The sequence below is a fragment of the Meriones unguiculatus genome, chromosome X, assembly GCF_030254825.1.
Source record: "Meriones unguiculatus strain TT.TT164.6M chromosome X, Bangor_MerUng_6.1, whole genome shotgun sequence".
Taxonomy (NCBI): domain Eukaryota; kingdom Metazoa; phylum Chordata; class Mammalia; order Rodentia; family Muridae; genus Meriones; species Meriones unguiculatus.
In genome coordinates, this window is record NC_083369.1 from 17120373 (window position 1) to 17148290 (window position 27918).

The 27918-nt window shown below is 42.0% G+C and overlaps 2 long non-coding RNA genes across 2 annotated transcripts in view; one reads left to right on the forward strand and one right to left on the reverse strand.

Annotated features, from left to right (window-relative positions):
* Positions 1-5213: 5213 nt before the first annotated feature.
* LOC132649835 (uncharacterized) overlaps positions 5214-27918 on the reverse strand; it is a 28101-nt gene continuing 5396 nt past the window's right edge. The window contains exon 2 of the long non-coding RNA XR_009588340.1: positions 5214-8528. This is a non-coding gene — a long non-coding RNA (uncharacterized LOC132649835). The remainder of the gene's footprint in view (positions 8529-27918) is intronic.
* LOC132649834 (uncharacterized) lies at positions 8524-27841 on the forward strand. The gene is made up of 8 exons (XR_009588339.1): positions 8524-14657; positions 17544-17638; positions 17788-17926; positions 19255-19448; positions 19670-19806; positions 19973-20095; positions 21025-22098; positions 27525-27841. It is a non-coding gene; the product is annotated as an uncharacterized LOC132649834 (long non-coding RNA).

Here is a 27918-nt window from a genome sequence, read left to right on the forward strand (position 1 = left end):
ACTGATTTTATATATTAGCTCTTTAAGACCGTACTTACTCAGGCTTTGTTATTTACATGGAAAGAAAGTCAGGTTTGTTAGGAGTTTGCAGAGAAGTTACATGGCGGGTTCACAAATCACGGCAGGCGACTGTTTCCATGTGGGAGGTTTATTAAGAGAAGAGGAAAGGGGTCACGGAGACCTTCTCTGGGTAGGGCAAGAGAGGGGGTGGGTGGTGGGAGTTCTGTTATAAGGTGACCCAGAGCATGTGCAGGTGAGATCAGGTGGTCCGCAGGTGGTCCATACATGGAGTCACAGATGCCTCATGTCTGGTTTACCAGGTTCCCTTGGTGCTGGCTGTAGAGATGCCTGCTTATGGATGCCAACAAAGTTCCTCTTGAATTGTTCGTGATACATTTTATCATGAAAGCTTTATTTTAGGGGAACGGACAGAAAAAGTTTTCTTTTTAACTTATATATTTAAATATATTTTAAAAGACTATAGTACTGAAAAATTACTGCAGCCAGGCATGGTGCTACAAGCCTTTAATCACAGTACTCTGGAGGCAGAGGCAGGCAGATCTCTGAGTCTGAGGCCAGCCTGGTCTACAAAATGAGTCCAGGATATCCAGGACTAAACAGAGAAAACTTGTCTCCTAAAAGATAACAACGAAACAATAAAATGAATACAATCAATTTCATAGTCTGAATAAAATTATTAACAATCATTTCATCCTCAATTATTCTTTAAGTTTTCTTCTGTTCCTCCTTTTGCAGGTTAAAGCATAGTTTAGACAAAATAGTATTATCACAAAGACCAGTCATAAAAATGAAGAAGTTCAGAAAGACAAGGTTAAAATGTCTACAGTGTGGGCTGAAGAGATGGCTCAGTGATTAAGAGCACTGGCTGCTCTTCCTAGAGGTCCTGAGTTCAATTCCCAGTAACCACATCATAACCATTTTTAATGGAATCTGATTGCCTCTTTCGGTGTTCATGGAAACAGAACACTCATATACCTAAAACAAATAAATAATTTTTAAAATGTCTGTTCAGGAACCACTGAGATGTTCAGTGGGTAAAAGTGCCTGCCATGCAAGCCTGACCATCAGAGCTGTATCTGTGCATCCAAGAGCAATCAAGATGATATTCCGTGAGACTGATATTTTTATACCACCTCATAGCCCAGTATCCATTGCTCAGCCCATGCTTCTTTTTTTAATTTTTAAATTTTATTTATTGTTATTTTATGTGCATTGGTGTTTTCCTTGCATGTATGTCTATGTGAGGGTGTTAGATCCACTGAAACTGGAGTTACAGACGCTGTGAGCTGCCATGTGGGTGTTGGCAATTGAAATCTGGTCCTTTGGAAGAGCACACAGTGCTGTTAACCACTGAGCCATCTCTCCAGCTGTCCCAGCCCATGTTTGAAGGAAGGAGTAATTTTGACTGTCAGATTTAATTATGAATTATGCTTCTTTTTTCTTCTTTTGCAGCTACTGGGGATTGAAGGTAAGACCAGAGTCATGCTGGTGAAGCACTGTGCCAGTGAATTACAAACAACAACAGTATTTATTACATTTCCTTCCTGATTCATGGGAGAGGTGATTGAAATAGCAACATTGGGGCTTTAGGGAAGGAGTGTAATGATAGAGTTTTCATATACTGTGTTCCATGAACCTTTGTACACACACATAAACATACACTCTAAAAAAATAAATAGATATTTATTTATTCATATATATTATATATTTATATAACATATTATATAAATATAGAATAAATATATAAATATATTTATATAAATATAAATGTATAAAAACATTCTATATTTATATATTATATAATATATAATATACAATATATAAATATAACATATTCTTATAAATAAATATATTTATTTATATAAATATGTATAAATAAATATAAATAAATATTTATATATAAACAAATATATATATATAAATTATCAGGAGTTTGGAAGAAGTTGATTCCAACCCTGATGGGTGATCTTGGGAATGGTTCAAGATTTTAGCAGAGGCAGTAACCTAGGATATAGTGAGAATATCAGAAGTATAGTTAGGAACAGAACCTAAAGATGCCACTGAATTGTTGGCATCTGAGGAATGACTCAGGGGTGAGAGCACTGGTTACTCTAGAAGAGGACCCAGGTTAGCTTCCCAGCACCCATGAGGGAGCTAAAATTCTAGCTCTAGGTGATCTGACACCTTTTTCCAGCTTCTGCAACCATATGCACACACACACATACACACACACACTGAGAGAGAGAGACAGAGAGAGATCAAAAACTTTTCTAAAAAGATGTAACTGAATTTCTGCAGTCTTATGAACAAAACTTAATGCATGAGGAGTTTGCTTTCCTATAAGAAAAAGAAGTTATCTCAAGATGGCTTCTGTAACTTGTGAAGATGCTGTAAACGTTGTATATATCACAAAGAATTTAAGACATTATATTCAGTTGGTTGCTAGCACAGTAGAAGATCATAAAAGCACTAACTGCCGTTGAAATTCAATCATAACATACTAGAGAGGCATCAACTCATGAAGAGTCAATGGATACAGCAAACTATAGTGTTTTATCTCTGGAAATCTGCTCGACTACCCCATCACTGTGGGTCAAAGGTTGCACCAAGAAAAAACTCAAAACACACTTCAGGCAAAAGGTATATTCAAGCCAATGGTACAGTATGCATACCCAGAGGTGACACTTTAGGCCACACACAGAGACTGTTCTTTTAAGGTCCAGTCAGGAGGAAGTGGGGGAAGAGTGCAGCAAGAAAGCCCCAGGTTGGTTGACATTACCAAAGTGAATTAACAGGCACTGTAAAATCAGTAGTTTGGACTGGGGTAGGTGCTTAAAAAGTGCCAAACACGTCTTGGGATAAAGGAGTGACTGGAAAATGTTGCAAGATAATGAGCCTAGTGAGTATATGATTTATGTGTTGTGCCACTGCTCAGCAGCTTCTACTCCTGCGTGCCAGGGAAGCTGAGCATCTCCTTGCCAGCAGCTCTGTTTACGGCTTTGCTACCTGGAACGCCTGTTTCTGAGAAAGACACACTCCTCTATTATGTGACATAAGATTTTCAGCCTCTTTGTTTATGTAAAATGAACAAAGGGACAATTTTCTAGAAAAGGTGGTGGTAGTGGGAGAGGTGATAATGAGATCATTCTGACTCCTTCCTGCCGAATTGAGACATTCAGGCAGTCTCTGAATCAGGGGCTGGTATCTGAATTCACACATCAGGGGGAGAGTGCTTGTGTGCTAGCTGGTGGTTAGATTAAATTTGGATAGCAGATGGAGTAGAAATGGACCTACTGGCCCTGGAGAGATGGCTCAGTGATTAAGAAGACTGGCTGCTCTTCCAGAGGACCTGGGTTCAATTTTCAGCACTCATGGATCAACTTACGACCAACCGTCTTTAACTGACACCCTCACACATTTTGCCTCATGAAAATAAATAAATCAGAAAAAAAATTTACAAAAAAAAAAAAAAGAATAGAACCTACATATGTAAAAATCAAAATGGCTGTTAAAATGGTGACTGCTGCTATGTGCCTGTCAATTCAAGATGAGTTCTTCCAGAATTTTGATACTCTTTCCAGTTTTTGGAATATGGTGAGCTTTGTTGCAACCTGACCCAGCTAGAATGACTTACAAAAAGCAAAGTCCCCTTGCAACGAGATTTAGTCCTCTTCTATTTTGGAGAATGAGTCTTGTCAGGAAATCTACCTGATACTATACCCTTTTAAAAAGATTTTTACGTACACACACGCACACTGTATGTGTGTGTATGCGTTTGTGTTTCAAGACAGTGCTTCCCTGTGTAGCCTTGGCTGTCCTAGAACTCCCAGAGATTTGCCTGCCTCTGCCTTCCAAATGCTAGGATTAAAGGCTTAAACATTTATTTTATGTGCATGAGTGTTTTGTCTGCATGCATGTATGTGTACCACCTGAGTGTCTGGTGCCTGCAGAGGCCAGAAGACTGTGAGTCTGATCCCCTAGAATTTCTTGAGTTGAAGTTACAGGCAACTGCAGGTGCCAGAAACCAAGATTCTCTGCAAGAGCAGCGAGTGATCTTGTGCTCTGAGCTAATTCTCCAGACTCAATCCAAGATTCTTGTTAGAAAGTGAGAAATTTCATCAAGGATTTCTTGTGTCTTGGGATAAGGAATGCTAGCCCACAAAGGATAGAGTTAGACCTCCTATTCCTGTGCCAACTCCTGTCATTAACCCTAGGATTATAAGAAAAGGGTAAGAATGAGTTATGTGTCTTTTATTCCACATGCAACCAGTCAAAGGAGCTGGGAAGCTTTGGTTATTTGGGGCAACACGTATGTCAGGGGCATGGTACATCAGGGTGAAAGTTCCAGTCCAATTGATGAAGAGAGGCAGGTCAAGGTCTCACTGAAGAAGCAACCCTGTTCAAACATACATATGGCAAGGTGAAGGGAGAGGAAATGGAGTCATTGAGAGCATCCTAACGTTTTGCGTTTGAGATCATTCTCCCAGACTGAAAGGGAGGGAGGCCCCATCACGTGTTGAAGTGTGATGCCATGTCGTGTGTGAGGGAGTCAGACTACAACATTCAGGAATCAGTTCTGTCTGCCATTGTGTTGCTCTCTCTAGCTAGCTGGCTGATTCTTCCATCTGTTTTCTACCTCACTGCAGGAGAACTGGAGTTATACATGTGTACCACCAAATGCAGGTTTTTGGTTTTTTTTTTTGTTGTTGTTGTTGTTTCCAGGGACCAAACTCAGTCAGACTAGCACTGCCACTGTGAGTACTGCTACCCAGTGATCCACCTCTCTGGCCTGGCCCTGAGATCTTGAACTAGGAAGCATGAGCTCTGTGCTTTTCAACAAACCAGACTAGGTGTACTTTAGGAGGAGTCCACTGTCTGGAGGTCCTGCATCAGAATAAGATGAACGATGAAACAGAATCCTAAAAGCCTCTGTTCTCATCTGTGCTCACAGTTACACACACAACATGGAGAATCACACAAACTAAAACCAACCAACCAACCAAAACAGCACCCACAAATTCAACCCATGAAAATCTGTTTCCTCTCTCTCCCTCATCTCTCTTTCCTGACACAGGGCACCCTGTACTTCATGATGTCCTTGAACTCCAAGCTCCATAGTATGTGAGTATGAACTTGAACTTCTGATCCTCATGCCCCTACCTCCTTCTCGATTACAGGCAAGTGTCACAAAGCACAGCTTGAGAATTTATTTTCACAGCGATGCAATCATCATACAATCGGGGAAGGGTGATCTTTAACAAAAGATGGCGAAACTGACCAAATTTTATTTTTTAAATCTCACTCATTATACAAATGTTCATTGAAATGAATCTTAGAATTAAAAGTAAGAAAGAAAATGTATACAGCATCTACTAGGAAAGTAAGGAAAAACTTGTGCATTGTTTAGAAATGGCATTGAAGGATCAGTTCTAATGCTGGCTTGTAAATCTGGACTTCTCTGGTCCACCTGAAGCCTGCAAACCACTTATACACAGAGTCAAACACAATTAAAGGAAACTGGTTGTTTTTCTTTCACCTTTTCTTCTGATACCAAACTCAGAGAAAGCGGACTTTGACTTTTAAGTCAGATCTTCATTCTTCTGGGCTGAAATGCCTTTGAAAGATCCCAGCTGCCATCTCCTTCTTCAGTCAGGCTGTGTTTACCATTTATTTATTATTTTCTTTTTCTTTTGTTGAGACAGAGTTTCTTCATTTCGTAGCAGAGATTTTCCATCTCTATGTGAACCACTGATAATAGTCAGATTAGTGAATTGTGGATACTTGGATGGTCCCTTAGCTGGACAGTTTCATACAATTATTCAATTGATGCCTAAAGGTAAGTTAGGATAGGATGTGAGTCATTTTGTCTAATTTGGGGCTTGCAATCTCTTTCAGGTGGGTGTTCACAGTTTCTCAAGTAACAAAATTTGAGACTTTTCTAAGTAAAAGGTTTCTCTACTGCAAGTACAGTAAAGGTTTCTCTACTGTAAGTACAATAGCACTGAGCTCTCGCCTCAACCGTTGTTTATTTTCCATTATTGCTAGTGAGTAAACTTCTTTCCTCCATATTCGGTCCAAGGTTTGGAGTTATCAGTACAAAAATGGTAAAGACCCGTTAAGGTGGGGGCCAAGGAGAATTACGACTCTCTTTGCTCATTAATTTATTCGTAAGAACTTTTAGTCTCCAAGATGAGGCGCTATACCATGTGGACATCCCACATTTTCAATTTCGAGAATTTTCAACAAATCGCGAAGATGTGTTGAGAATTTGCATATACCTGGTGTACGACCTCCTGTGCATTATTTAACACTTATGTAACCTTTTCCAGAAGCTGTAAAATGGGAAGCTAGCCCTTTACTATCAACCACATAATGGGAATTTGCTCGTTCAGTCAATGACTGTTTCTACCGCCATTTTTATTGTTCATTTGAATTTTTACGAATATAGATGGTGGGGCTGGAGAGATGCCTGAGCCATAAATATAATAATACAGATTGCAAAGAGGCTCTAGCGTGGGACTTTCCAACCTTTGTAGCCCCTCCTCTTCTGGTGTCTCCTCCTTCCGCGCCCTTGATCATTTAAAGGCGCGAACTTCTTGGTGCAGCCATATTACCTCGCCTCCCATGGAGCTCAGATGCGTGAGGGGTCTCTCTCCATCCTAAGGGGGCTTGAAGGGACATTTTTTGTTCCCTGACCATCTTGCCTTCCAGTGCATTTGAGAAAATATGGCAAAATTCCATAAAATATTTTTGAAGTTTGGATAGGTTCTTGGAAGGTTTTCTTGACCCGACTTCCATTTTTTTTTTGATAAATGGAATATTTTTATGCAATTTTTCGTTTTTAAGGACTATTTCTTCGTCATGCGTTTTGGTTGACACCTCTGTTTGGTGGATTTACCTTTCTTTTATTCTATTTCTATATTTTTGCCCATCGGGGCCATGGATAACTTTTGTGTCCTCACAACTCCATGCCCAGCGGAGGCAGTGGATACTTACTTTCTTTTTCAAAATAATAATAATAATTTTTTCTCTTCTTCTTTTTCTTCTTCTTCATCTTCTTCTTCTAAAATTTGCCCATCTGGGCTGTGGATACCTGCTGTTCGAAAGAACAAAAACTAAAACGTATTTCTTGGTCCATCGGGACCTCGGATACCCGCGTTTAGTCTTTTTCCTTGCCCATCGGGGCCTCGGATACCTGCTTTAATTTTTTTTTTCTTTTACTTTTGCCCATCGGGGCTGTGGATACCTGCTTTAATTTTTTTTTTTTCCTCTTGCCCATCGGGGCTTTTGGTGGATGGAAATATGTTGGTTCTGTGAGTTACTGCACTCCGTGGAATATCTGTATCTGTTCTTTTCCCGCTTGCTGCTCAGGCTGATCGTTTGGTGCTGTGTGAATGAACCTATGGCTTAGGAGAAACCCAACTCTGCGCTTAAGCCGAGTGGGTGTAAAGGTGTGGAGCAACCGGTGGCCACCATCTTACCAGTTGCTGCGTGACATGGCCGTTTGCTAGCCAGTTGTGTCAAGAATTGGGGAGCCGAGGAAGGACGGGACTGGACAGATGCAACCGTGCGCCCCGCAGTAGCCACTAAAGACTTTGGTTTTCTGTGTGCGGGTTTGGGTTTGAGGTTGCGAGTTTTTGGGGGATCGCGGTGACCGGAAGTAGCATGGCCAAGAGCTCTCGTGTCTGTGTGTGGCGTTGGGTGAAAACAGCGGAGGGCCGAGGGACGGGGCTTGGCAGCACGGGCGGTTCGAGGCTGGCTACGGATGGATGTGCGTGGAGGGGTGGCTCTGCCCGGCTCTTACGGGTGTGTGTGTGTGTGTGGGGGGTCCGGTGGTGTCTGTAAGATGGCGGCTCGGTTAGCCAACGAAGCCCCACAGCCCAACCCCTGGTGGTTCCAGCACATAAGCGTGGAGCGAGCATCACTTTGAGCCTTCCAGAAAAGATGGCGGCCCTAAGCCCTCGCCGCGCCCTTAACGGAGCGAGCTTGGCCGGCACATGTCACTTGCCCGGTTGGGTGAGCCTGGGGACAACGTGCCACATGCCCTCGGGTGTCTAAGATGGCGCCCTGGCTAACCCCCGGCGGGCCCCCTCCCGAGGCGAACTGTGCAGCGTTTAAAGATGGCGTGTGCTCGCCTCCAACGCCTCGTGCCCCTCCGCGGAGAGCCAGAGGCTAGTTGGGAGGGTTAGTGGCCACTTTGACCTAACCAGAAGTAGGCGCTGTTTGGGAGACGTTCTTGCCGCCTTCTCTAACCGCTCAGAGATGGGCAAGGCTGCTTGGTGGAGAGGATGGAATTAGATTGTGATGGCTCCGCTGTCCTGTTAAGGACCTGAGTTGGCTTGATAACCTCACACCTGCCTTTGGTCGTGGGTAGGTCGAAGTGCCTACGCAGCTGTGAGCGCACATGCTTAATTACACCACTTTGAGATGTTGCTTGACCATCCCATCCGAGACACGGAGGCCGGAGTTGGCTGAGGTCGATGTGGGTTGTACATTGGAGACCTCACCTAGTGAAAGAGAGGAAAGAACATTTGATTTATTCCTTGCTCGTGTTTGTCGAAGATGCTCTCTTACAGTGCTATATAGCGGTGGTGCAAGCGAAATCTCACCCCTGTTCGTTTCTATTGGTTCAATGGCCTGAGACTAACTAGTCTACGCATTCTGGCCTCTGATTAGGGAGCACTATGATCTCAAGCAGTTGGCCATTTCTGCTGTGCGTATAGGGGCCAGAGTCCTAATGGATCACAAACTACTGGCCAAGAGGTAGAATCCTACCTTCCTCCAGAGGATCATCTACCCAACTGCTAAGGCTGGGTATGGATTTTTATTTACACAAATGTTTTGATGTCAATGATAAGTCTGATAGTAATATTTGCTAGTGCTTGAATTGAAGGCTGAAGTGATTATTATTCAAATAAATTTAGGAGCTTTGTTTACTTGTAGAATTCGTTTTAATTACCTTTAATGAGTTTTCACTTTGGAGTCTTTCAAGTTTTTCTTCTCTTTTACATTTGTTAACTTTCTTGGCAGATGATACTTAAATTATTTGGCACTTAGATTTACTTTCTTCCAAATTGATCTATTGAACTACACTTAAAATTCGAGTATTATGACACAGATACTGTTAATGTAAAGTTAACTTTGTGACTGGCTATCAAAAGGAGTATTTGAATATCTACACTAGTAAGGCTTTGCTTTTTGTTGCCCTCCTTGATGCTACAATGACTAATGACTTTACTCATTAGGCAGGAGCCTTGAATTGGAGTGGTCTGTGATCTCTTATCAGATTTACTATTGGAATGTTAATGCCCACGTTTCAGCTTTCTATATTTTCCTGCAAGTTGTAGCATCCAGTTTCTCCTCAGGGCCAGCAAACACTGCTACAACTGCCCCAGCCCCAGCCCCAGCCCCAGCCCCAGCCCCACCCAGCCCCAGCCCCAGCCCCTGCCCCAGCCCCTGCCCCTGCCCCAGCCCCTGCCCCAGCCCCAGCCCCTGCCCCAGCCCAACCAAACCTCAGCCCAGCCCTTGTCCCAGATTCTCTCAACCTTAGTGTCATTCCCAAAACTCCAGTCCCCTTCTCCTTAAAGATAGCCCAATCTTCACTGATTGAGTGCTAAAAATGCAGTACCCATTCCTTCTCTGGTAAAACTGAGGTATCCTCTCTGTAGCCCCTCCATGATGACTGCCTGAGTCAAAATTTTCACTTAATGCATAGAGTTCTACTTTATCTGTCCGTGCACTCTTGTCCTTCATGTTAACAAAGAAACACGGATGGAACAAGAGTTTTATATCAGAGAATTGCCATCAAGGCACCATGTCCTAAGTCTCCTTTCCTTGAGGAAGGAAAAACCATTCTGTCACTGTTGCAGTAGCCACAGTCCCAAGTGTAGTGCTCAGCTGTCTTTTCTTACATGTTATTTTGAGCACTCTTGCACCGAATAATTCAAACTGCCCAGAATTTATCCATTGGATCAGACGGTACCTCTTTGAGCACCATGTGCATTCAGCAAAGGACCAAACGAGTCTCCTATCAGACAATTAAGGTGCTCAGTCCCAATTCTCAAAGCCTTGGCCATTAAAGGGGGCCCTACATATTGCTTGCATGCTGGCCTGGGTGCTCTCACCTTAGGTCACAGCTTTTAAGTTGATAACAGACATAAATTTATTTGTCGATGATGCTGTATACTAGTCCCATCGGTTACCCTTACTTACTTCAGCTGAAAACTGCACTGGGACAGCTTATGTGGATAATTCTAAGAACTGAAACCTTTGCTAAAGGTTCACGCTTTACTTGTACTTTTAGTAAAGAGGGTGCTGATTACCTAAAGCCTCATACCGCTGTGCAAAGCTGAAATTGCTCAAGTTTCCTTCTGTTACTAACCAAGATCCCATACTCTCTCACCCTAATGGGTGACAACAAAGGGGATCGAGGTGCCAAACGATAAAGTTACTTCATTGTTCTGGCCTTTTGCCTATGCTGGAGTTCAAACCTAGAATCTGTGTACATTAGTAAAGCACTGTCACACAGGTACAGCCCCACCTTGTGGTGGTTTTGAGAATAAAGTCTATGCAGCCTGAGCTGTGCTGGCACTCAGTCCTGCTTCTCAGTCCCAGTGACTGGAATTACAAGCATTGCCACCCATGTCTGCCTGTTTTCATGTGCACAGCTGCATTTATCCCTCATACTAAGCACTGGATAAAGAAACCAAATTCAAGTCGTTTCTTTTGTATTCAGCAAGACCTTTGAACTCAGATTCAATCTGTTCTGTTTTTAATTTCCAGGCTGGCCTAGAACTTACTGTATAGCCCTGGCTGGCCTTGAGCTCAGGATCTAGCCGTTGCTTCACAAGTGCTGGCATAACTGGTGTCTAACTCTGTGATCGCTGATGTGCATACTTCATTTCACTGTGGAAGTATGCATCTGGCCACACCCTTACCCACTCGTTTATATTGCAGCAGGAGGTGCCTAGTCCTTAACATAAAAGTGCACAGTGTTAACTGTCTCGTCCATATTCGCATGATGTCCACAGTTGTGCCTTTCAGATCAGGACCCCTGTATACATCAAAGCGAAGGGGCTCATTGACATAAAGTATCTTTCTTGACTACAGATTGAAATACCAATACTGTCAGTGGTCCTTCAGGTGAGACTCCTGTCTCTGATAGTTCATATCCACTTAAAGCCCCTTTCTCAAACTAATGTACGTAATGGCGACTTGAGGGTCAGAATGACCCTCACTTTGAAGTACAGCAATGGCGTCAACCTGTAAGGTCCCGTTTTGTGGCTTGCTAATAATGTCTGATTGTATTTGTCCTTTTCTGTTCACTACAAAAGGACGTCGCTGACCACTCTTATTTATGCCCTTCCCTTTCAGCAGGGAATGCACATTGCCACACTTTAACTGTATGAACAGTAAAACTGTAATGGCCACCACCACATACCTTGAGTATTAGTGGTCATTAACTGCACGGGTCTCATTCCATTTGAATAAGATCCTACTCTCAGACCCTTTTCAGTACAGCAAGGGTCACTCATCTCTTGGTTTCTCCATCTTCCTGAACAATGGATAAGGATATTCCCTCCTTTTCACTATATTTAATTTCTAGGAGCGGCAATACTTTAATGTTTTAATATTTGCATAAAGAGTGGTTTTCATTGACTATACTATGTCTCTTTAACATTAATGTAAATAATAGGGACACAATTGATTAATTTTTTAATAAAAATATTTGGGTGGTTATCCATAACCTTATTACTTTTAGGACCATTGTATCTCTTTCGCTACTGCAAAGGATACTGTTTATTAATATATACAGTGAAAATTTTCCTTTGTCAAAGGTCATACCCCTTCACCTTTCATTTGCAGTACATCAGGGAATTCTGATCAACCAAGGCTGTCTTCTTTGGACTGTTACTATGTAGTATGTATTTCCTCCTGCTCTGTGCACTAGAAAAGGATCCCACTCACTTCCTTATCTTCATCAGGAAGTGTCACTACTGAAGACTTTGATTTGGAAAGTTCACAGGAACATAATGTCTAAGCAAGCACTTCTCCCAGAACCCCTGTACCTTTTCCTCAGCTTTAAAGCAGAAAGGTTTTTATTAAGTGTCCTTCATTTGGACCTAAGTGTGCATTTATGTATGCAGTTGGCCATCATTACCTTTGGAGTAGGATTTTACATCCTTGTACTCCTTAGACATCAGAGGCGCGTTAACAATTTTTGAGCACTTCTCTTGTGAATATTAATATATACGCTTATATGTGGACCTGTATAGCAGAAAAGGTTATGAAGTTTTACCTTTTTACTGGGGCTGCTGAGGAAGAGTAGCTATTCATAATCTCAGCATCTGGATAACTACTATGCAAACATGTCAAGGATCTCTGTACTGTCTTGGTCAGTAAGCCCCAGAATTGTTAGTGTGAATATTTATAATTATGAATGCCTACAGTACTATGTCTTCATACCCCCTTTGCATTACTGCAGAGACTGCCGAGCAACTTTAAATATCCAGGACTGTTTAATGAGCACAGTGACTATGACCAATGGCTTGGTTTTTTCCTGAAACTTATTTTTGGGATTATTAATAGGCACAATGGCAATTCTCCATAGTTTATTTTCTACTCTTGACGTATTGAACAAATCCCCTCCTGGTTTCCCTTTGGCATGATAAAGTAAAATACTGCAGTATGTCTATGCCTTGTACACCCAACAGTAACCCAATTTCCATCCTTTTGCATTGCTCTAGTATATAAAAAATCCTAAAGAGCCACAGTCTCATTCTTTATATAGTCTTCCTTTTTGCCCAGCCCCTAGAGTGTCCAAGGTCCACTCCTCTTTCTGGACTACTAATTCTCACAGTCCAGTCGTTAAAGAAGACTGTGTACCCTTTCCCCATCCCATCACTGTCCCTTTTGCTTCTTGGTTGGATATGATTGACTGGGCAAGGCCCTTCTCTTGACTTAAAGTCAACGATCACAGAAGCCATCAGTTTACCCCCTTCATATTGCTGTAACGCATCAGTTGCACTTTCTTTGGTCCTAACCCATTGAAGAGGCACAGACCTCCACTTCCTTCATTATTCTGAGTAATGTCAATTACCCAAATCTCCCTGTGTGTCATTAATGAGCACAGTAATGTTTGATTATCCAACTTTTCAGTACATCTGTCCAAGAGTTCCCTACTACTTTGATGTATTTATACACACTAAACATCAAAAGTAGGCCAAAACTTAAGTGGATGAGCCTTCACCATTTAACTTGCATTTCTTAATTACTCCAATTCAAACTGCTGGCACAGTCTTAAGTCCAGGAACCATTCCTGCCTACATTTATTAATGCTTTACTGTGCAAAATTTTCCAGGCAAGTCGCTCAGGGAGCTGGATTGCCACCTTTTATATGGGGCTTTCCTTATACAGTATCGACTGAAAATTGTCTCCCTGAGAAGGAAGCTTAGCACATTTCTCTACATATCCTCCAGGAGCCAACTGCCGGCTGAAGAGACTTAAACCCAGTTCTGTGTATTGCTACTGTACAGTACCACCTGCCAGAAAGGTTATTGATGCTTCTGCTCCTTAAGAAAGGTATCTGGATTGTCAGGTAGACTTGCTTATGCTGTCACTAACTTTTCTAAAATAAAAATAGCCGTTTGTGTTATGTAGCTGATGACCAAGCACTCTCGTTTTACTGAGGGTGGTGTGTTTGTGGCTAGATCACTTCAACTGTTGTTATTCCAATACCATCAAAGCAGTTGGAGAGCGGAATGCTTAAGAGCAGTATCTTTGGTCTGCACTCAAGTTTGAAGAACAAAAATCAATCTTTGTGTGGCCTTTAAAATCATTAACTTCTAGGAAGGCTATGTAGCCTTTCTAATCATTACATCTTGTGTGCAGACTGAGCACCAGCCCCTAACTTATTTTTAAAAGGTGACTGCGAAACGATTAAACAAGAGAACATATCAAGTTGTCTTTGAAAATTATTGGCCATCGCATTTAATTAATTCACTCTATTTGCCATTAAAATCTGGCCCAGATTTGAAGTACCTTGAAAAGAACCACTCTAAAGTGGGAACTTAGCATTGAGATGATGGAACCTGTTTTCCCGCATTATGTTTTAAAACAAGATCTAATCATTCATTCATTTGAGCATACACTTCAAAGAGAGATCTGTCTAGAAAGAAATGATTTTTCTCTATCGTAAGGGTATTTTGAGGCCGCCGAGTATTTTTTTTAAGCTAGTGTGTGTGTGTGTGTGTGTGTGTGTGTGTGTGTGTATGTGTATGTATGTATATGTGTGTGCGTGCAAGTACGCTCCTTGAGTATCTACATACACACAGCGATCAGACAACAGTTGAAGCTGGTTCTTCTATCTTGTGGCTCCTGGAGATCAAACTCAGATCATCAGGCTTGGCAGCAAGTGCCTTTTACCCTCTGAGCCATCTTGCCAGACTGCTGCTGAGTATTTAATGTGATGTTGCTGATGAAAATAGTCAACACAACAGCAGTTCTTCAAAGGTATTGAAAAATGATGCCATTTTTCTGAGAAGGATATCAAGAAACTCACCCAGCTCAAGATCCAGGTTGAACTACATACAGCTCTTCAGACAGTTACAGAAGAATCTCCGGCTGTTAAGAATATAGTAAGTGCTACTTGGTAACACTAAGCAATCTCTTTCCCGTTTGATTCTTTCTCTTATGTGCCACCAACTGAAAAGTCAAAGTGACTGAGAAGTTGCTAGCTTATGCACGATGTGTATGTATGCCAATGAAACTGAAGAATTAATATTGCACCCAGACTGATGCCAGGGTACGTTGAAATGAGAAGCAGTGATATCTAATTTATTCCCTGAGATGACTGTAATATAATCACACTTGTTAATGTAATTCAACACACTTGAAATCATTTTAGGAAATGATCGATCGTGAAGTACTGTCTTGTGAATTGCGTTTTAGGAACTCTTATTGAGGTTGGAAGTTCATGACTTCTTAAAGAAGTGTGCTTACTTTGCCCCCTTGTTCCAGACTATTTATTACTAGTGCCATCTGGGTAGTCCAGTTGGTTTATTTGAATGCCATCTGTTTTTACCTCTTGGAGGCATAGAAAGATACTAAGAGTAAAGGACCCAGCCATTATACTTGGCTATATGCCAAGGGGTGGTAAGGTAAGCTTGGGAATCAAGTTTAGAAAATGGGCGACATAAATTTGATAATTTGGTTCTTTGAACCATTTTTACTGCATTTGCGCCCAAAAATGATGATCATGGGTCATAGCTCAGAGATAGCTTTGGTTTACAATCATTTTACAGAAGGGCAATGAAGAAGTCTAAGTTTTTATGAGCAAACTTTCCTATGCTCTCTATGCTGTAGTTTATGTATCCTCTTGCCCTACTTTTTTTTTCCTTTTTTTGGTGCAACAAGGTTTCTCCATGTAGCCTTGCCTGTCTTGGAACCCACTCTGTAGACCAGATTGGTTTCAAACTCAAGAGATCTGCAATGCATGTCTTTGTTTTCGCCCATGGAGTGCTGGAATTACAGCCACGCACCACCCCACTGGGCCCCTTTCCGCTTTTTTTCAACAGGTACTCTAAGTTAAAACAACAAACAATGACTCCTGAAGTAGGACAAGCTCTAGCTGAAGAAAAAAAGAAAAACATTCCATAACACTTACACTTTTTGCATTTGTTTGCTTTTGCCACTGTGCTTGCAAATGATCCCTAGTACTTTAACCACCCATTTTAATTCCTGTGTAAATTCCCTCACAGTTTGCCTCCCACAGTCCAAACGCTTAACTGGTCTGGTTCTGGTTCGCTTGGGGACAATGCCTATAGAAGTACTGGGATTTTTTTGGAAAACAAAGACCGTCCCATTTCCCACAGTCCAAACGCTTAACGTCGCCTGGCTGACTTGGGGACAAAGACGTGCCATTGTTTGGCTAACTCGAGTACTCGAGTACAAGTAATGCTTCAGAATGAAAGTTCCGAGATTCTAAAGAATGTGTTTGGAAGCTGGGTGGTGACGGCACACACCTTTAATCCCATTGCTTGGGAGGTAAAGGTAGGTGGATCTCCATGAGTTCAAGGCCAGCCTGGTCTACGGAATGAGCTCCAGGACAGCCAAGGCTACACGGAGACCCTGTCTTGAAAAATCAAAAGCCAACCAAGCAAACAAAAAACCCAGTATGTTTGGAGCACTGACTCAAAGCTGGAGCTTCTGTCTCAACCTTAGCACCCTTGGCCACCCCAGGACGAGCAGACCGAACCCGTCATCTACACTCAGGTTTGCCTAGGCACCCAGAGCTTTCAGCCTGCCTCTTATAGACCTATGTGGAGGTTAGGACTCAAGAGTTCACACACTGGTCCAGTGCTGCTGGCATTCACAATCAAACTGACTATCACCGATGGCCAGTCCCCTATTCAGATGAGAGATCAGGTTGTGTAGCAGGCAGCTCATTGATCAGGACCAATTAATTCCATCATGGCAACCTGGTCCTACATGACCCCAAGGGCACCATAAGCTACCCCTGTAGTAGAACATCTGGAGCATGAGCTTGTCCATGCTAGAGATGTCCATTAGGAGGTGCCCCCCCCAAAAAAAACCTAAGGATCTGGAGTCTATTTTTTGTTCCAATGATGAGTCCCACAAAATTGTGCCCTGACCCAGCCCTCACTGTCAGCAGTCATGGAATGGAAAGCCAGCACTACCTGGACTACGTAAAAAATGAGCTTCTGGGGCTGGGGAGATGGCTTAGAGGTTAAGAGAACTGGCTGTTCTCCCAAAGTTTCAATTCCCAGCTATTACATGGTGGCTCATAACCATCTATAATGAGATCTGGTACCCTCTTCTGGTGTGCAGGTATAAATGTAGGCAGAACACCATTTAAATAAGTGAAAGCAGTGATTTTCGCCAGCTGACTGTGCAAAACCCTGTGGCAGAACCAGACCAGCTCTCTGCATGTGCACTGCCGTTTAACCTAGCCACTGCTCGGCCTGTGTCCTGCCCTCCCAGTCTAGTAAAAACCCTTCTGCCTGTCCCTTACTGTTTGTCCACTGGCTTACCCCAGGAGAAGATGGCTATATTTGTATAGTCGTCAAGGGACTTTGTTACTTAAGGTTAAACAAAGCTTGGAAAGAAAAAAATTCATTAACCAAAAAAATAAGGGAGTTTGAGAGATGGCTCAGTGGTTAAGAGCTCTGGGGTGAGTTCTATTCCCGGCAACCATGTGGTGGCTCATAACCGTCTATAGTGAAGTCTAGTGCCCTCTTTTGGCCTGTAGGTCTATATACGGACAGAATACTGTATAAATAGTCAGAGAGAGAGAAATGAAAGGTCTTTGGAAGGTAGACATGTTTTTCAATTTCAAAGTCTTTTCACGATTCTTAACAACTCGGATCCATAAGAACATACCCACGCCTCGAGTTCTTACCACCAGTTAAGAGATATAATTTTGTGCATGTGAATATTGTGCTGTTAACAATGAAATCATCACTCGATATCACGGTATGTCTAATTTGAAATTTGTTTTCCAGGGCTGAATTTGGACGGACTTGGTTTTGTGCCCCTGAATCGAGAAGAAGGATTGCCCAATTTTAGAAGAGTGATGGCTGTGAGACGGCATCTAAAGGTACTCCTCAGGGTTGATTGCTTGGCTCACGAGCATAAGCTCTGCTCTTAAGGGACTAATGTGTCAGGTTATTCTTCCTAGATACTTTGTTGTGTTCTTTTACCATCTAGGTTTTTGTAATCTAAGGAGAGCCTTATCTTTCTTTACAGGATCGGTCTGTGCATGAAACTCAAGGACGGCCAGCCGCTGAAACAGGCTTCATTCAAATTCAACAGATCTTTCCTTTGGAGACTCTGGACAAGCTCCAGTCAATCTGAACAAATAACTTGGAGGCCATATGGAGAAAGGGTACTTAGGAGAACCTCCTATTCTTGGGGTTTGGTCTGGTTTTAAGGGCTTAAATTTTCGGCAGCTTTTTTTTTGGCGGGGGAGAGTAAAAGCAGAACCAGCATTCCCACACCATTTTCTTCTTGGCATGTAAACATGCATTTTAATCCACTAAATATTTGGACTATTTCCTTTACCATCAGGAAGGGTTTCGCTGAGGTGGGAAGGATAATAAGTATATTTGATTTCCAGTTCTCAGAGAAACACAAGAGAGGCAAATCAGTAAAGCATCCCCCCTTCTCACTGCATCGTCAGTTAGCCAATGAGACACTTGCCTTCTGATTAGGCCTTGAAATCATTCCCACTATTTATGACTAACTTGATTCTGTAACAGTTCTGCTTTGAGATGCCTAAAATGTAGAGTACCAGAGCAATGAAAACCTGTGAAGGCTAGTTTCTGGCACCCTAGCATTTCATACTTGATAGAGTAGATAATAGCTGTCGTCATAAATGCCATTTTGCAGGCCTGTCATAATTCTGGTTTCTCTGAATATCCTCGAATTCTGGGGGTTCAGGGCCGCACCAATTGTGAGATGCAGCATAAGGATTGACCAAACACAGTTCTGTTGACTCTGGCAGTGTTCTAGCATGGTATTACTTAAAGCATAAATTAAAAGAGGGCAATGTTCCACAACTAGTTTTTAAAATAACACTTCTCAGAGAAGGCAGGGGCAACATGAACTCATAAGATCTGGAGGGTTTTTTCTAAGTGGCTTCATAGCCCTCTTGGTTTAGAAAGGTGGGCTTCTTCCATGATTTCAATTTTAATTTGCCTAACCCCTTTATCACCAGGGTATTTGATGAAGAATGTACAAGGGCTTTAACAACCTATAAGCTTAAAAGACTTCCTTAGAGTATAGAGAATAAAAGCAGGAAAGAGCTTGGATGGGGAAATTCTCATGTCACTAAATTAACATAAAGATATTTAAATTTTGAGGTTGCAGAGATGGCTCAGAGGTTAAGAGCGAGCACTGGCTGCTCTTCCAAAGGTCCTTAGTTTAATTTCCAGCAACCATATGATGGTACACAGCCGTCTTTAGTGAGATCTGGTGCCCTCTTCTGGACTGCAAGTGTACATGCTGATAGAGCACTCATACATAAAATAAATGAATACAATCTTTTAAAAGAGACCTCGTCAAGTCTGTAATGGTTCACCCTCCACTCTATCTCCTTCCTCTCCTCTTCCCCCTCCCCGTGATTTAACACAACTGCTACTTAACTACATAATGAAGCAACCTTCCCGGTGTACTTGATTTCAAAAATTTGTTTTTCTTTTGCCTCTTTTCCAGATTTTCCCTTGGAAGTGTGGGCTTGTGGCTTTGCAGTGCTGGTGATCCCTAGGTGGAGATGGAGCATGAAGATCCTCCAGGGGAATGGCTCACCACCCCTGGGCAACAGGCCTAGCCCAGGAGATTTTAAGGAGACACTTCCTGAACCCAGCGTGGAAGATAAAGATAAAGACAATCACTCTACATAAAGACAGGTAAGTGTCCTACAACAGTATAATTAAACATTTTAGTTTCAAATCTCGATTTCCTTTTTCTTGAGTTATGTTTCTCATTTTTCCGTGTCTGCTTTGAGAAAAACAGCTTCCTGACTAACAAGGAAGTGCGTCACTGTGAGCCTGTGAAAATGGAGGATAGGGTAGACGTGTGCAGTGTGGTGGAGAACTGCACCTAAACCGCAGACGGTTCTTTCTTGTAGGAGAAAAGCTGCTGCAGCAATGGCAGTGATCACACGACCAAGTCATTCTACTCTGTCTGGTTCTCCAAGTCTCCCAGGAAGCTCTGGAGGAGAACATCGCCAGCTGTTCACATTTTTCAGGATGCACTGTGCTCCTAGTGAGTAACTTTTTTGCTAACATATTGATGATGAATGCCTTTAACTACAAATAGAAACGTAGCTGGAAAGGGTTCAGAAGTGTCCGTTATCAGGCAGAATTGAAAGAACCAGGGCCCTCTAGGACTTCGTTCCTGGCATTTACACAGCTTCCTTTGTTCTTTGTAGCTCCACCTACCAAATCGTTACCCCGCCCCAAAGCTGGGTCAACGGCAGAGTGAAACACCGTGAGGCCAGCTTTACAACCCAAGGACTAACATGCGTGGATGCAGCATCTTAAAACAGAATGAAGTAAGTTGCCAGCATTGCAGTTCTCTGAGGATTGGCAATTGTTGGAAGGTGGTGCTGGGTGGATCGTGGCGGTCTAATGTGATAATGCGGCTAAGTAAGGCCATATACACTACGGAAGATGCTTTCACATTATCACCTGGGCTCACAAGAGCAACCCAAACTATCTTCTGCCTACCAGTTGCACAATAAGAGGAATTTAGTCTCTAGTTCTTTTTCCCTGGCTTGATGCTCTGGCATTCTTAGAGGCTTCAATATTGAAAGGCTTAAAAGTGTTTGTTTTCTGCTGAAAGGATTGACGATTCTTATCTCCATCTGTGAGATTGTAACAATTAAGATTTAGTATAGAAAGAATCCGAAACCCTCAAGCAGCCATTATAATTTCCAGTTTGGGGAAATAGAAAAATCAAACCTGAAAATTAATTAAAATATGAAGCCACCTATGGCGGTTTTAGAAATTGATGATGTTTACAGAAACTGGTATATCCATGTAACGTAATGTTGAGGTGTTCATTCTGTGTTTACATTTTCTACTCCTTAATTGTCCGACCTTTTGCCAGTTTGGTATCTGTTAAGACTTGTCCATTGGTGAAGGTCAAAGGAAACTGTGAATAGAAAGTGCACAGTATAGTGCCTGGCGAGTAAATTTCGGCCCTGCAGCTGCATGATTAGACCATTTGGTAGAGGCTAACTGTGTTGAAACATTCCGTAGTGAGCACAGTTGGCGTATTCATTTGTTTCTATGTTAAAGAAACCTGAAGCCAAGTGTGCATATACATAGAAGAGCCTTATTAGGAGACTGAGAAGTACAATTATAGGGGAGTAATCAGTATATGGTAGTACTGGTACATGGATCACTTACTCTACTAATGGCAATGATTATTTTGCCCCTACCCTGTGTGATGTTTCTATTCTTACCCTCTTTCTCTTAGACTTTGCTTACTTCTTTCCTTAGTAAAGTGTGTATTGTGCTGCATTTCTGTTTCTGGATTTATACATCTGTTTCTTCCTTGCTTTGTGTGTCTTGTTTTATGCATCTCTTTCTGCCTTGATTTCTGTCTAATTCTTTGAAATGTGCCTTTCTTCCTTGCTTTGTATACCTTTTTTGCCTTGGTGTGTCTTTCTTCTTTGCCTTGTGTGTCTTTCGTCTTCTTTGCTTTGTGTCCCTCTTCCTTGCTTTGCGTGTCTTCCTTGCTTTGTGTATGTTCCCTGTTTTGATGTCTGCGTCTTCCTTAAGTGTCTCCTTCTTCTCCATCTACAGTGTGTCTTACCAATTCCCATGTTGCTCGTTAATTTCTCTCTTGTAGAGCTTTGTGCTTTGTTTACCGTTTGCTTACCTGTGTGATCTGTGTCTCATCTCAGTCTTTTCTAGCTGGTTGCTTTTTCTCTTAGCTCTCTCTCCATTCACTTTTTCTGACTTTCATGACTCCCTTTGGGTCACATGTGTGTATCCCTTTCTTCCTTGTGCTCACCTCACTTGTTTTTCTCTGAAGTGTTTGTCAGTCCTTTGATTCAACATTTCACACCTTTCTTTATGCTGTTTCTATCAGCACATACCTCTGTTTACTACATTTCCTTTCTGCCTTTATTGGGCTGTTTTCTCTTTTGTGCTCCTATATGTCTGTGTTATTTGTGGTTTCTCTTTGCTATTTGTGGTTTCTCCTCTCAGCAATCCTGCTGTGTGCATGCTTGATTTCCTTTCTTTCTCTTCTACTTCCCCCTTTCTACTTCAAGCAATCCAGTCTCTTTACAAGTCTGTGTCTCCCTCTCCTATCTGATGTAGTCCTCTCCTGGATATGTCTTTGTGTGTGTGTGTGTCTGTCTGTCTGTCTTGTGTGACAGGGCTCTTCCTAGCCCCTTTCCCAATAGGTACAGAATGTCACCTGTGGAGCTGTTCTCCAGATCAGACCACCCTGTGAAATAATCTACGACGAAACCCAGCACCCCGGTCAGGACAGAAGAAGATCTGAAATGAACCATGTAAAAGGCCCAAAGACAGATGTTTTGTGAGTTGAGACTTACAAGGACCAAGATACATAGAACACCTCTCTGAGTTGGGTGGAGGCTCAAGTCTTAAGCTGGATGGACAGAAGGCTGACACCATAGGACAAGAGGTGTTTCTACAGGACACATGTCAAGTCTAGGCCCTGAGATCTATGTCACAAGACACAAAACCCGAGATAATCCCAAGCCTAAGACCTAATGACCCAAGCCTATATGGCTCAGAAGGTCTGAGAGATAAAGGCTAGAAACTGGAGGCCTATGGCCCAAGACCAAGGGAAATCTGGAGATGAAGCCCCCACATCCACAAACTCCAGCTCTTTCATACTGTTAACCCCCTTTGTATTTCTTAGATTTCCCTTTAAGTCGCCTTAATGGTATGAAGTTTCTCCTGATAACAGTGATTAGGTGTGAGACAGAATGAGGTTCTGCACTCCCTGCTCACAGTAGTGGCAAAGTAGTTTGCATTTCGCCAAATGTACTGCTGGCTTTAACACCAGCCTTTAAGATGAAAGATGAGAGGATTTGGGGACTATTTAACAAGCTTCATCTTTCTCATGCCTTCCTCTTCCCCTTCAAGAGGGAAGCTACTTAAGTGACACAAGAGGAGAAAGCACACTGGCAATCACACATAGTTAGCATTTGATATCGTAATTTGAGCTTTTCCTGTAAGGACTCACACTGGAGGTATCTGAGGCTTTGTGGGCTGCTGGTCTCACTTGCATAAACTTGGGAAGAAAAAAACCTTTTCAAGAGGTAAGAATCACCCACTGGCCCATGGCCTGTGCTTCACCAAGTGCTGATATAAACGCTGGGGAGTTTGAGCAGCATTAATGATTTCCTTCCCTGTTCCTGTCCTTGGGTGAAGTGATATGGAGGAAATGCTTCAGTGAGGTCACATTCAGATAACAGAAGGATGTTACCAGGTAGCATAAAAATGTATAAATAGGCTCTGTAAGCCAGAAAGCACACTGAAACTTCTAAGTCAGTGTTGAGGAGTGAATGCTATCATTTAGTACACGCATTCTACTCTTCTGTGTGCTACGGATACGAAGATTGCTGTTAGGAATAATGAATTAAAAAAAAAAAACATGCTTCCTAAAGAACATAGGAGCACGTAAGTCTTGAGGGAAGAATAATCCGTATACTTGAGGCCAATGTGTTTCTACTACTTTGGTGATTCTCAGTAAACTATAAGCAGAAAAGAAAACACATGGAAAGTGATTTTAAACTGTAAAACATGCCACAAGTGATTATCCTATTGTGATCACCTTATACTTTTGCCCATTACCATGCTCAGCACCAGAGATAACATTGTACCGTGACACTAAAATAACTCATTAAAGCACTCTGTGAACTAAAGCACTGCACAGCTCTCCATCGCTCCGCGTGCACAGGGGTAAATACTAACTCCTCCCTCTTAGGTACCAGCTGCTGGGAGCATGTGAAGTACGAGCTAAATTGTCTTGAGTAGCTCTGCCATGAAATAAGAGTGCTTACATTCTGTACTATTTTATTGGCCAGGAGTGACACAATACTCCATTGAACCCGTCAGGACTGCCCTGGTGAGGGCGAGTTAATGTGATAACATTTGCCCAGGGCCCAGAGGAAAGCTTTACAACTGTGTGGTACTTTCTTAACTATAAGGCAGTTTGGAGTGTAAGATGTTACACATGTTCTATAGAAACAGAACTGCCTATAAGACAGGCATGGTCTCTACAAAATTCTCCCTGTCTTTTTGGCCCACAATGAGAAGGTAACAAGCTGGGTGTGTTAGGTAGCATATGCTCCGGGTTAAGGCAGCTGAAGCAGCCGGTCCAGTGGAGCACAGGAACTCGAGGCCAGCCTGGGAACACAGGGAGACAAATCTCAAACCAATTGGACCTATGCCTGCTGGATAAATAGAGAACGCCACATACATTCTTGTCTAGCATATACATTCTCCCGTGGGCGCTGGAGATACACACAAACTTCCATTCTACTGTGCCCACAGCTGAGAGTAAGGTGGAATGTTGGCAGTTTATGAACTTTGAGGTACCACATAAATATAATGTTCATTTTCTTATTTGGTGCCGATTTCCAGACCTTTACAATTCTGTCACATTTACCATCCTGTGCAAATAAAGTAGATAAGTAAGTGTTAAACACTGAATATAGGGGGCATTCAGCATCTGATGAATGCCACGCTGAATGGCAGTCATTTCTTACAAAACAGTGCCCTTGCTAGGCACTGGGATGCAGAGACAAAGCATTTTTAGTGTCCTGTGTAGCTAAAGAAATGATGTGCAAGATTAGATTATATTTTGTAAGCTGCCATACATACATACATGTACATATGTGTGCAATATTTGCCTAGTGAGCAACGATTATTTGCTTTTACCCCCAGACAAGGCAACTGGGAATACAAAAATCTATTACCATTATTATTAACCCCCCACAAAGATCTGGGTGGAGGTTTATGAAGTGTAGTTCTATAAAGCCAGGACCTCAGTGTTGGCTTCATCGATGAACAGTGATTATTTTCTGAGTTTCATCGCGTAAGTTTCAAGCAAACTTACTCAGAATGCTTATCACCTAATACATGCATCTTACTGTGCTATATGCTGTGCAAACATTGTTCAGTATTGTTAATGAAGTACTCAAACAATGTGAGATGAAGACCAAAACCTGATTTCAGTGTTGAAATGGAGTTATATAAAGCATTGTGCTAAATGCTGAGCTAAGTGGACTCTACTGCCTAAAAGAATAGCTATTTCCCAGATGGCTTCATTGAAGAGTTGGGGGAAAAAAAAAAAAGCTGTCTTTTTCTCAATAAGACGTGCTTCTCCCATCCCGTTTCTTAAATGTTGAATACTGTTGATGGAGATGAATTACCAACACCTTGCCAATAAATAAAGGTTTTATAATAAAGAGCCGGAATCAGGTAGTGCCATCGCATGGATATCAGGAGCCAGAGTATCAGATGCTATATACTGGATGTGGTCCAGAGCTTCCTAAAATAGAAGTACTTCCTGGGGACCAAGCATCTAGAGCATGAGCCCGAGGAGGACATTCCACATTCAAAGCACAACATCTAATAAAACAGTGTTTATACAAAATATCCTGATCTAGGTCCTAAACTTAAAAGGTGAGGTGGACCTAGTATACAAGTCAGAGATCATAGTTGAAGAGGAGCCACCAAGACATGGTCTTCTAAAGCCCTGGCTGGTTCTAATTGGTGAATCTCCTGCCACAAGCTCTCCTGTGCAGAAATTGCAGATGTGTGCACCTGTGCCCAGCCTAGAGAATAAATACATCTGATTACTGGGTAAATAATATTTTAGTTGCTGGGTATTTAAAGGTGCTATGCTTGACGAATTAGTCAAATAGCTCTGGTCTAAAAGGCCCACTGGCTTGACCCAGAGATTTTGAAAACCTGACAAAGGCCAAGAGTGGAGACATTCCTATCTGAAGCTCCAGAAGTCATTTGCTCATTGGCCTGGCTTGAAGGCAGGATAAGGGGGACTTAAGGTCTGCCTTATAATTCATTAGTTACACATTCTCCTTTTCTTACAAGTGAAGTGTTTCAAAGGAGAATCAAGATGAATAAATGATTCATCGCCTGGCTCATGTATCATTCTTAATAAAAACTTAAGTCTAAATAAAAAGCAGTTCTAAGTACTGAATGGAAGGATGACGCTCAATGGACATAACCCAAAGTGTACTTTATGTACCTCAGGGTATAAAGTGAGAAGGAGAGTTAAATAAATCGCCTTCTCATGGACGTGCTTGGTAAAGTGGGACTAAAAGAGGCTCTGTATTCAGTATAAACACCTTGCAGAAGATGCTACCGGATGCTAAATAAAACACATCTGGTCCAAAACGCACTTAGTGTGACTTACAGATGTCTCAAAAAGCAGAGTGGTGCTCTTTATTAAAGAACCATATTAGCTCAAACATTTTCTAGACTGAAAGATACTTGCTTTTATTTATTTATTTATTTATTTTTTAGATACTTGCTTTTAATTGCCCCATGTTAGAATATAGGATAAAGGTTACTATTCATTCATCCATTTTCTTCATTTATTCATATATTCTACAAGTATTTGTGCATAAGTTCCTTCATTGGCCTTCATTTGGCTCCCAGGGAACTGCTGAACTCCGGGGTCTGCTTCCTGGGTAGTGGCATGACTCAGTCCCCAAGTAACATGTAGTGCAAGCCCACATCCTCCCCTCTTCTCTCACCACTGCAATGAGCAGAGAACTGGATTTTGTAGCAAGCCTGCTCTTAAAGTTGCAGGAGCCCTCCTTGCAAAGAAACTCAGTTTTCGAGAGCATGCCTTACGGTACCTATGAGTGTGACCACAAGTGGCCAGGAGGGATGACCGCCATCTAGTTCCACAACCCCAGTCTCCTTAGTACTCTCCTGGGGGTGGCAACCGCTTTTGGGGGTGCAGCATGCTTTGAAATACATTGGCACATTTTGTCTGTCTTCAGCTTTCCACCTTAAATACATGCTAAAGCTTCTAAAATGCCCAAATAGGTCTCTTTCATAGAGTCAGACAGCACATAGTCCTTTTAGAAACGTTTTCCTTACTTAAAAAAAAAAATGAATTCAAGGCGGCTTGCTGTGGTAAAATAATGCCAGTGGATGAATATAACATAGAAGTTTAACATGCTCGCATCAAATTTAAGACTGATTAAATTGAAAACTATCAGAAAATTGAAGGAAAGAAAGACCAAACACAAAGAACTTGGTGGAAAAAGAAAGCCTTCTTCAAGAAGGGCCAACAGCTTTGACCTTTCTGGTTCTTAACTCACAGAGGTTGGGACTAGAGGACAAGTGAAGGAAACCGTCAAAGCTATGTCTAAAGGGCAGCTTGCCCTTGTTCTTAATTAGTCTTAAGAACATTGTTTCTATCTGTACCCTATGTTGGGACTGCTTTTTCTTCACTTTAATGCAGTTCTGAATAAACACTGTTGAGAAGGGGTGTTAATTTGTGAATCGTTTCTGGAAATAATGCTTTTATCTAATGGCTGTCAGGTAAGCCTTGAGTCAGATAGGAATGAAATATAGGAATTCAATCAATGTGACCTCTTTATCCAAGTTGCCTTAAGCCTGAGGTCACAATTTGCTGTAAGGGGCAGCTGTAAGGGGCAGCTCATGCGTACTTTCAAAAGGCCTAGGCTTTGCTTAGCAAGCTAATCCACAAACACAGAAGCAAAGAAAAAGGACAGGGTAGATGGAGCCAGACTGAAGAGGTCTGGGAGTCCAAAACAACTTTTCTTTTTCATTAAAACTAAATTGGGCATCAGACACAGATGAAGTGTTACTAATTTTGTGGAATCAGCTGAATTTGTGGGCTGAGTACTACCTCTTCATGTGGGTAGGGATGGGGCTACTTTTCTGGAAAGTGCAAAGGAAAAATAACTAAAAGTCTTCCTTTCACAGCTTCTGCCACCAACATGACTACCACCGATTAAGCAAAAATATGAACATCCTATGGTCATCTGCTTTGGTCACATCAATGAACTTGGAGACAAATTTGCTGTTGCTAAAGACAATTTCATCATCTTCCCACCAACTTTGAAAGACACTTGGACTTGTGAACTGATGTGGACTGCAGAACTCATTGACTCTTCGGGTGTTTTGAAGACTAAAAAAATGTTGCTTAGAAGGGATGACCACCAACATGTCACAATGAGTCAGTGGGTGGCTGGCTGGCGGATCTAGTTTGTTGTCAAATAAAACACTTTGTTTTGAACCCATCCTGTCCTGTACATGATAATTTCCTTAAGTTTTAAAGAATTTTATGTGTATGAGTGTTTTGTCTGCACGTTTGTCT